The sequence below is a fragment of the Triturus cristatus genome, chromosome 11 (genome assembly GCF_964204655.1).
Source record: "Triturus cristatus chromosome 11, aTriCri1.1, whole genome shotgun sequence".
NCBI lineage: Eukaryota > Metazoa > Chordata > Amphibia > Caudata > Salamandridae > Triturus > Triturus cristatus.
In genome coordinates, this window is record NC_140594.1 from 26556109 (window position 1) to 26566602 (window position 10494).

Here is a 10494-nt window from a genome sequence, read left to right on the forward strand (position 1 = left end):
GTGTTATGTTATGTTTTATTGTGTTTTATTGTGTTGTGTTATGTTTTATTGTGTTGTGTTATGTTTTATTGTGGTATGTTTTGTTGTGTTATGCTATGTTAATGTTATTTTATCCTATGTTACTTTATGTCACGTTATGTTATATAGGCCTGTAGCACGCAGAGCTGTCCCAACAATGGGGCTTCTCAACAATGAACCCAGAGGACATACGACCCGAACTTGCTGGCGTCACTTGGGGGGAGGGGGGGGGGGCTAGGTGAGAAGGAGCCATAAGAGATTTGGTAAAACGCAGGTGTCTGTGACATCCTGTGTGAAGTCACAGGCAGAGTGCTGAGAGGCTGTTAGTGTTGCATAGCTCGCCATAACGGGTGACTTTCTGTAGTTTTTACGTTTCAGATCGTAACCATAACTCCTTTAAAACTGATTTTAAGCAATAATTATTTGGTTTTGTAACAAGGATTATTTTGCCATACTCGTCAGAAAACGTGTGCACACAAACGCTTCCGTGATTTGTGTTTACATGTGTTCTAAATAATGTACTCTGACAAAGAAAAAACAGCTTTGCACAGAAAGAAAGAAGGGTGTATTTTTAAGCCATATTGGCAGCTCTCAAAAGAGCACTTTTTTGTTGCTTTGTATGTTTGCTACAGTTCTTTTTGCTTTTTGTTATTCCAGCTTGAAATCTCTAAAAATATACCACGAGTACTAACAATGATTAACCTTAAGGTCTTGAGAAAAGAACATTGTGGGGACTATAAGTGCACGCAGGAATTCAAAGGTGCGTCTAGTTTTATAGGGCACGGTTCGTTGTTTGCTTCATGGCATGGCATATTTGGGTTTTTTGCATTTCTCGCACTAAACCCAATCTACTGTTTTTAGTAAATTGGGTTTAGCGTGAGAAACCTTGGGTACGCCCCGTGGCGCAAAGTAATGCGAAGCAGCAATGCGCTGCTCCGCATTACTTTTACGTTATTGCTGGAAAGTTAATTAGGAAAAAAAGATTTTACGCCGTTTTACGTCACTTTTGTGATGCAAACACGGCACAAAATCCTAGTAAATCTCCCCCTTAGTGTCTTATCACAGACCAGAGAGCCATTGCTCAGTCGCAAACCCAACGCTTTGTAAAATGACAGGTTTCGGGACTGCTAAAGAACTTTTTACATTGTACAAAAGTAATTTTCAAGTCCTAAATTTGAAGGTGCTTCTGACTCTAAACATGAATTTTGAGACAGTACTTGAATCGCAGATTGGAGAGCACTTGAAAGGGGGCCCCCCTGATATGTCAAGTTTGCAAAGCAATATATATCAATGTCGGTGGCAATCTCAAACCATTGATCAGTTCCCGACCCCCAAATTGGGCCGATCACAGACTCACTGAAGGGAAACTGTCCCGGATCAAGTTGGCGGTCTTGGGGAGCAGGGAGTTGTCCAGAGGACCACTAAACGTTACGCCTCATTAACCCCGAAATGGGCAGCATGTGTTTAAAGCAACCTGTCCCTTTAAATGACGCAGCCTGCGTTTTTACAGAAAGTGTTCTTGTAGGAACACAAAGGCGGGTGGAGCAGTGAAGCACACTAGCAGTCCAGGAGGCACTGCTGGTGACTGCTGGTCTACCCAGAGGTTTGTAGCTCCTCGTTGTCTCTTGGGTGGCTGGGGTTGGTAGCCGCTGTATATACAAGAACACCTCGAGGAGACACCTCTGACCAGTGAAGCAATAAAGACTGTTGTGCACAGCTCCGAGCACATAACCTCTCCTCAGCCCAAAAAAAAAATCTGTCTTTGCATCTTAGGACCAGTAATCGAAGTGCATTACTTTTTCAGAGACACCTTACACAATTTTTGTCCAATGAAGACGCTCCGTCATCCATGTCACAGAATCCGTGGATAATAATTGGCTGTCCATGGTTCACAACCGCCGGTGAGGCTGGACTCCCTTTTTGTAGCTTTGAAGGAATCATTCAGTTTCTTGGGAAATACAAATACTCAGGGCTTTCAGTGGGCCGGGTCTCACCGGTGCTGAGCACTGGCAGTTTTTTAGGTCTCACTGAGTCAGTGCGCATGCGCTGCACGGAGAGACATTTAGTAGGTGAGTTTTCAAAGTGCTGCTGGCTGGCCTAGCGCTTGCATTCACGCGTGCGTGCACGCGCGGCGCAGCCAGCAGCTTTCAGCGCCCGAGGCGCCATCTGGAACTTTCACTTTTTCCTGCCGTCGCACGCGCACCCCTGCTTTCACTTTTGTCATCCCACTAGGGCTGCTTTCACTTTTGCCATCCCACTAAGCCTTTGACTGTCAACCAGCTCCGTGAGGAAAAAACACCGGAAACAAATTTTGCAATTTTAATGTGCAGAACATTGAACACAAGACGGGATTTATTTGGCTGGGTGGCTTCCTCTACTGTCATACATAAAAAATAATACAATGCGCATCTCACACCAAATTATGCCTTTGAGTTGAAACAATAGATGTTACCGTGTGCGCGTCATGGGAATCGTTTTAACATGCTGAGAAGATATAGGTGGACTCTGGCTGCAGAGTTTGCAACACGCAAAAATCTGCAGCAAGCGCTAAACCTACTCCGATATCTCAGCAGAGTCCAATCCTAAAAATCTTTTTCAATTTTATTGCGGGGGCTACTCACTTGTATTAAGGTATTACAAGTGAGTAGTAAATCTAGTGTCCTTATCACAGTTACGTTCTGATGTCAGCAAGCACTTGAAATAACATTATTGATATGTTTTAAGGAGACAAATGTCTTTCAAGAATTAAAAATTATGTTCTAGATAGATAAATAAATGGGAGAAGTATAAGATGAATGTGTGCACAGAAGTTATTGCCAAATTTTGAAATCCGTCTCTGCCTCCTCCCCCCCCCACCCTTTTCAGTGCAGAACTTGACATGACGTATCTAGAGGCCGCATTCTACAGGGTACGAACACTGATATATTGTTTGTTCCAAGAACTGAATGCCTCTTAAGTAGTTATCCTACATTTTGTGTTTATTTTAGTGCTGTTTTCCTATGTGTGTACAGGTCTTTTTACACATTCCTTTTAAAGATACACATTGGAAATGGTGGTGTATTGTACTTTACCAGGACACCTGCTGTCAGGAAGTTGCTATTTCTGGTAAGATTCCTGTTGTCATTGTTCATATGCTATCTGGTGATCTCAAGCAGGGCAGGCATTTAAGGTCATCTTGCCACTGAAAATAAAGGGAAACGGCTTACATTGTGTCATGAAGGGGGTGCTCGCGGAGAGACTCGTGTAGCCCTCATTACTTTGTATTGAAATCGTGTATCCATGGCCGAGATTATGCAAATTAAGGAGGTCTTGATTCAAGGTTATGTTAAATACGTATGTTTTTGAAGGGTCACCATTCACTAGTAAGTGTGCCAGTTACCCATCTGTTTCTAGTGGGCACAGTAACTGCTGTAAAACAATACCCATTTTAACAAATATATTTTCCTTTGCCCTTTATGGAAAAATGGGCTACTGCATATTTTGACTATCCACCGGGTTTGTGGCATTACTAGAAGTTGCCGGGTAATTTGCACTCCTTCAGCCTTTATGTTCTACTGTGCATTTGACTTTAGTTTGTGGTAGTATTATTCCATGCAGGTCAAATTTATGACTGGGATGCTATTTAGTCGTGCTTTCAGCACCACCCCAGCACCACCTCTGCACCACTGCCGCACCACCACCTCAGCGCGCACACCATCTTAGCACCATCGCACATCACCTCAGGACCAGCGCAGCACCACCTTATCACCAGCGCAACACCACCACAAGTGCAGCCTCACCTCAGCAGCAATCAGCACTAATGCAGCAGCACTTCAGCATCAGCACAGCACCAAGTCACCATTACTCAGTACCACCTGAGCAGTAGTCCAGCACCTCCACCTCAACATGACTCAGCACCACAGAATCACTCCACCTGAGTATCATTCAGCATCACCTCTGCATCAGCACACCAACACCTCAGCATCACCTCTGCATCAGCACACCACCACCTCAGCATCACCTACGCATCAGCACACCACCATCTCAGCATCACCTCTGCATCAGCACACCACCACCTCAGCATCACCTACGCATCAGCACACCACCATCTCAGCATCACCTACGCATCAGCACACCACCATCTCAGCATCACCTACGCATCAGCACACCACCACCTCAGCATCACCTACGCATCAGCACACCAACACCTCAGCATCACCTCTGCATCAGCACACCACCACCTCAGCATCACCTCTGCATCAGCACACCAACACCTCAGCATCACCTCTGCATCAGCACACCACCACCTCAGCATCACCTACGCATCAGCACACCACCATCTCAGCATCACCTACGCATCAGCACACCACCATCTCAGCATCACCTACGCATCAGCACACCACCACCTCAGCATCACCTACGCATCAGCACACCAACACCTCAGCATCACCTCTGCATCAGCACACCACCACCTCAGCATCACCTACGCATCAGCACACCACCATCTCAGCATCACCTACGCATCAGCACACCACCATCTCAGCATCACCTACGCATCAGCACACCACCACCTCAGCATCACCTACGCATCAGCACACCACCATCTCAGCATCACCTACGCATCAGCACACCACCACCTCAGCATCACCTACGCATCAGCACACCACCATCTCAGCATCACCTACGCATCAGCACACCACCACCTCAGCATCACCTACGCATCAGCACACCACCACCTCAGCATCACCTACGCATCAGCACACCACCACCTCAGCATCACCTACGCATCAGCACACCACCATCTCAGCATCACCTACGCATCAGCACACCACCACCTCAGCATCACCTACGCATCAGCACACCACCACCTCAGCATCACCTACGCATCAGCACACCACCACCTCAGCATCACCTACGCATCAGCACACCACCATCTCAGCATCACCTACGCATCAGCACACCACCATCTCAGCATCACCTACGCATCAGCACACCACCACCTCAGCATCACCTACGCATCAGCACACCACCACCTCAGCATCACCTACGCATCAGCACACCACCATCTCAGCATCACCTACGCATCAGCACACCACCACCTCAGCATCACCTACGCATCAGCACACCACCACCTCAGCATCACCTACGCATCAGCACACCACCATCTCAGCATCACCTACGCATCAGCACACCACCATCTCAGCATCACCTACGCATCAGCACACCACCACCTCAGCATCACCTACGCATCAGCACACCAACACCTCAGCATCACCTCTGCATCAGCACACCACCACCTCAGCATCACCTACGCATCAGCACACCACCATCTCAGCATCACCTACGCATCAGCACACCACCATCTCAGCATCACCTACGCATCAGCACACCACCACCTCAGCATCACCTACGCATCAGCACACCACCATCTCAGCATCACCTACGCATCAGCACACCACCACCTCAGCATCACCTACGCATCAGCACACCACCACCTCAGCATCACCTCTGCATCAGCACACCACCACCTCAGCATCACCTACGCATCAGCACACCACCACCTCAGCATCACCTACGCATCAGCACACCACCATCTCAGCATCACCTACGCATCAGCACACCACCACCTCAGCATCACCTACGCATCAGCACACCACCACCTCAGCATCACCTACGCATCAGCACACCACCATCTCAGCATCACCTACGCATCAGCACACCACCATCTCAGCATCACCTACGCATCAGCACACCACCACCTCAGCATCACCTACGCATCAGCACACCACCACCTCAGCATCACCTACGCATCAGCACACCACCATCTCAGCATCACCTACGCATCAGCACACCACCACCTCAGCATCACCTACGCATCAGCACACCACCACCTCAGCATCACCTACGCATCAGCACACCACCATCTCAGCATCACCTACGCATCAGCACACCACCATCTCAGCATCACCTACGCATCAGCACACCACCACCTCAGCATCACCTACGCATCAGCACACCAACACCTCAGCATCACCTCTGCATCAGCACACCACCACCTCAGCATCACCTACGCATCAGCACACCACCATCTCAGCATCACCTACGCATCAGCACACCACCACCTCAGCATCACCTACGCATCAGCACACCAACACCTCAGCATCACCTACGCATCAGCACACCACCACCTCAGCATCACCTACGCATCAGCACGCCAATACCGCAGCATCACCTACGCATCAGCACACCACCACCTCAGCATCACCTACGCATCAGCACACCACCACCTCAGCATCACCTACGCATCAGCACACCACCATCTCAGCATCACCTACGCATCAGCACACCACCACCTCAGCATCACCTACGCATCAGCACACCAACACCGCAGCATCACCTACGCATCAGCACACCACCACCTCAGCATCACCTACGCATCAGCACACCACCACCTCAGCATCACCTACGCATCACCTCTGCATCAGCACACCAACACCTCAGCATCACCTACGCATCAGCACACCATCACCTCAGCATCACCTACGCATCAGCACACCATCACCTCAGCACCACCTCAGTCTGCCCTTGTTATCGGGAATCTGTTGATTCGCCCCTAAAATCTGCCCACTGCTCGTGTGATAATTCAGGTACTATTTCCCAACTTCCACCATCCCGTTGTTTATGTAACCCCATAACAAAAAAAAACAATAACAAACACACATTATAACAGGCATTACAACAGGCAGGAAGAAGTTGCCAGCATGACCAAGAAAAAAAACGAGAAGACATTTTTTATGTTAATTGTTTTAATAGGGTCATTCAGTTGTACACGTTGTCTTCTTGGTTATATATTTATAAGGTAACAAATGTTTATGACACTTTTTTATTATAACTTTTCAACATGCTAAACAGCAGTCACGATGCTCTACAACATAGCTTAAAGACATTGGCAAAGGCAATTGTACTGGCTAAACACTTAAAAGGTCCCAAAGGCGAGACCTATTGGCTATGCCAATGCTTGTTTAAAGGGGGCCTGGAAACGGGTCTCTATCAGCTCTGTTTTGTGCCCTGCACAGGCGGTCCCTTTTCTTCCGGACTGCAGTGACAGCAGGCGCATCATGTGCATGTGCTCACTGCTCCCTTCTCACTAGTGGAGAAGTGACGGCATGACGTCATGCCAGGTGAGCGCTGTAGAGGAAAGGAAGTCCTTTAAAGAGAGTCGTTTTCTCTCTGGATTTCCCTTTTCTTTTTGAAACTCAGGAGCAGCAACATTGTCGTGGTGTCGCCAGGGCTTTAAGTGGAAGCTTTTTCAATATTCTATACAACGAATACTGTTGTATTCGCGATAATGGCCATACACCTTCTATGGGACCTCCGACACTTATAAAGAGGCACCTGAGGGGTGGAAAAAAATATTGTTTAGAAGTTTTATGGACAACAGATAACTTTGCAAAACTACAGTTTCAAATAAAACAAGTCCTACCAACTTGTCAGACCCTCAAGTGTGCTTACGCAATTAATCCATTATCTAGCCACAGTTATCAGACCATAAAGGAAAGTTTCTTTCAAACATAAACTAATCCTCTCCAAATCAGAGGCCGCGGACGCTCCGCCCAGACTGGCGCCCAAAGAGAGTTCAAGCGGCGCCTGAAGAAGGGGCGGGGGGTGGGGGAGCAGAGGTGCTGCGGAGGAGAACCCCACCGGCGGGAGGAGGGGGGGTAGGGGGAGGTGCTGCGGAGGAGAACCCCACTGGGTAGGGGGAAGGGGGGGTGCTGCGGAGGAGAACCCTCAAACTCACTGGGCGAGGGGGTAAGGGGGAGGTGCTGCGGAGGAGAACCACACTGGGCAGGGGGGGTAAGGGGGAGGTGCTGCTGCGGAGAGCCCTCGAACCCCACTGGGCGGGGGGGGGGGGGGGGGTAAGGGCGAGGTGCTGTGGAGGAGAACTCTCAACCTCACTGGGCGGGGGGGTAAAGGGTAAGGGGGAGGTGCTGCGGAGGAGAACCCTCAACCTAGGGGGGGGGGGGTAAGGGGGAGGTGCTGCGGAGGAGAACCACACTGGGCAGGGGGGGTAAGGGGGAGGTGCTGCTGCGGAGAGCCCTCGAACCCCACTGGGCGGGGGGGGGGGGGTAAGGGCGAGGTGCTGTGGAGGAGAACTCTCAACCTCACTGGGCGGGGGGGTAAGGGGGAGGTGCTGCGGAGGAGAACCCTCAACCTAGGGGGGGGGGGTAAGGGGGAGGTGCTGCGGAGGAGAACCCCACTGGACCGCCGAATGTCCGGCTGAAGGCACGAAAGGCTGGGCGTGAGGCCACCGAAGCCGCCCTGCCAAGGTGTGCAGAGGGGACCGGAGGCCGGTTTACAAGAGGCTTCACTCAAGCCGAAGCGACAGCCGTGTCCAGCCCAAACACGGCGGGCATTCATGCGCTGGTGCTTGCAGCAGGCTCACCTTCACTAGTGCTTGCTGCAATCTCACCTACACGATTAATTGCTGCTGCTCACCTTCACTAGTGCTTCCTGCGCTAGTGTTTGCTGATGGCTCACCTTCACTAGTGCTTGCTGCAGGCTCATCTTCACTAGTGCTTGCTGCAGGCTCACCTTCATTAGTGCTTGCTGCACTCTCACCTTCACTAGTGCTTGCTGACGGATCACCTTCACTAGTGCTTGCTGCAGGCTTGCCTTCACTAGTGCTTGCTGTCGCTCACCTTCACAGCAGGCTCACCTGTACTAGTGCTTGCTGCTGCTCACCTTCACACCAGGCTCAAATTCACTAGTGCTTGCTGCTGCTCACCTTCACTAGTACTTTCTGCTGCTCACTTTCACAGCAGGCTCACATTCACTAGTGCTTGCGGCCGCTCACCTTCCCAGCAGGCCGCTCACCTTCACTAGTGCTTGCTGCTGCTCACCTTCACAGCAGGCTCACCTTCACTAGTGCTTGCGGCCGCTCACCTTCACAGCAGGCCACTCACCTTCACTTGTGCTTGCTGCACTAGTGCTTGCTGAAGGTTCACCTTCACTAGTGCTTGCTGCTCACTCACCTTCACTAGTGCTTGCTGTACTAGTGCTTGCTGCAGGCTCACCTCACTAGTGCTTGCTGTTGCTCACTTTCTCTAGTGCTTGCTGCTGCTCACCTTCACTAGTGCTTGCTGCAGCTCACCTTCACTAGTGCTTGCTGCAGGCTCACCTTCACTAGTGCTTGCTGCAGGCTCACCTTCACTAGTGCTTGCTGTACTAGTGTTTGCTGCAGGCTCACCTTCACTAGAGCTTGCTACTGCTTACCTTCACTAGTGCTCGCTGCACTAGTGCTTCCTGCCGCTCACCTTCACAGCAGGCTCACCTTCACTAGTGCTTGCTGCTGCTCACCTTCACTAGTGCTTGCTGTACTAGTGCTTGCTGCAGGCTCACCTTCAGTAGTGCTTCCTGTGCTAGTGCTTGCTGCAGGCTCACCTTCACTAGTGCTTGCTGCAGCTCACCTTCACTGGTGCTTGCTGCAGGCTCAACTTCACTAGTGCTTGCTGCAAGCTCACCTTCACTAGTGCTTGCTACTGCTCACCTTCACTAGTGCTTGCTGCAGCTCACCTTCACTAGTGCTTGCTGCAGCTCACCTTCACTAGTGCTTGCTGCAGGCTCTCCTTCATTAGTGCTTGCTGTACTAGTGCTTGCTGCAGGCTCACCTTCACTAGTGCTTGCTACTGCTCACCTTCACTAGTGCTTGCTGCAGCTCACCTTCACTAGTGCTTGCTGCAGCTCACCTCCACTAGTGCTTGCTGCAGGCTCTCCTTCATTAGTGCTTGCTGTACTAGTGCTTGCTGCAGGCTCACCTTCACTAGTGCTTGCTGCTGCTCACCTTCACTAGTGCTTGCTGCAGCTCACCTTCACTAGTGCTTGCTGCAGGCTCACCTTCACTAGTGCTTGCTGCAGGCTCACCTTCACTAGTGCTTGCTGTACTAGTGCTCACTGCAGGCTTACCTTCACTAGTGCTTGCTGCACTAGTGCTTCCTGCTGCTCACCTTCACAGCAGGCTCACCTTCACTAGTGCTTGCTGTACTAGTGCTTGCTGCTGCTCACCTTCAGTAGTGCTTCCTGCGTTAGTGCTTGCTGCAGGCTCACCTTCACTGGTTCTTGCTGCCGCTCACCTTCACTAGTGCTTGCTGCAGCTCACCTTCACTAGTGCTTGCTGCACGGTCACTTTCACTAGTGCATGGATGTCCCTGCGACTGACCAGGTTGGGAGAATGCCTGAACACAGCATCCAATATCAGCTTATTAAACGGGTTCCATACGTCCCCCTGCAATGCTGCACCCCTAAACAGGCCGGGTGCACTTTAAAATGCACAATACTCTTCTTTTCTATAAAATATCATGGGGCATGGAGTGACCCCTCCACTAGGTTGTTTTGGCAAGATTTCCACCAATGTTAACTGCTAGCGCTAGGGTAACGTGGGTGACGTCAAGCTCACTTAAAGGCTGGTGGGGCAGGGGTAGAGTCAGTCAGATATCGCAC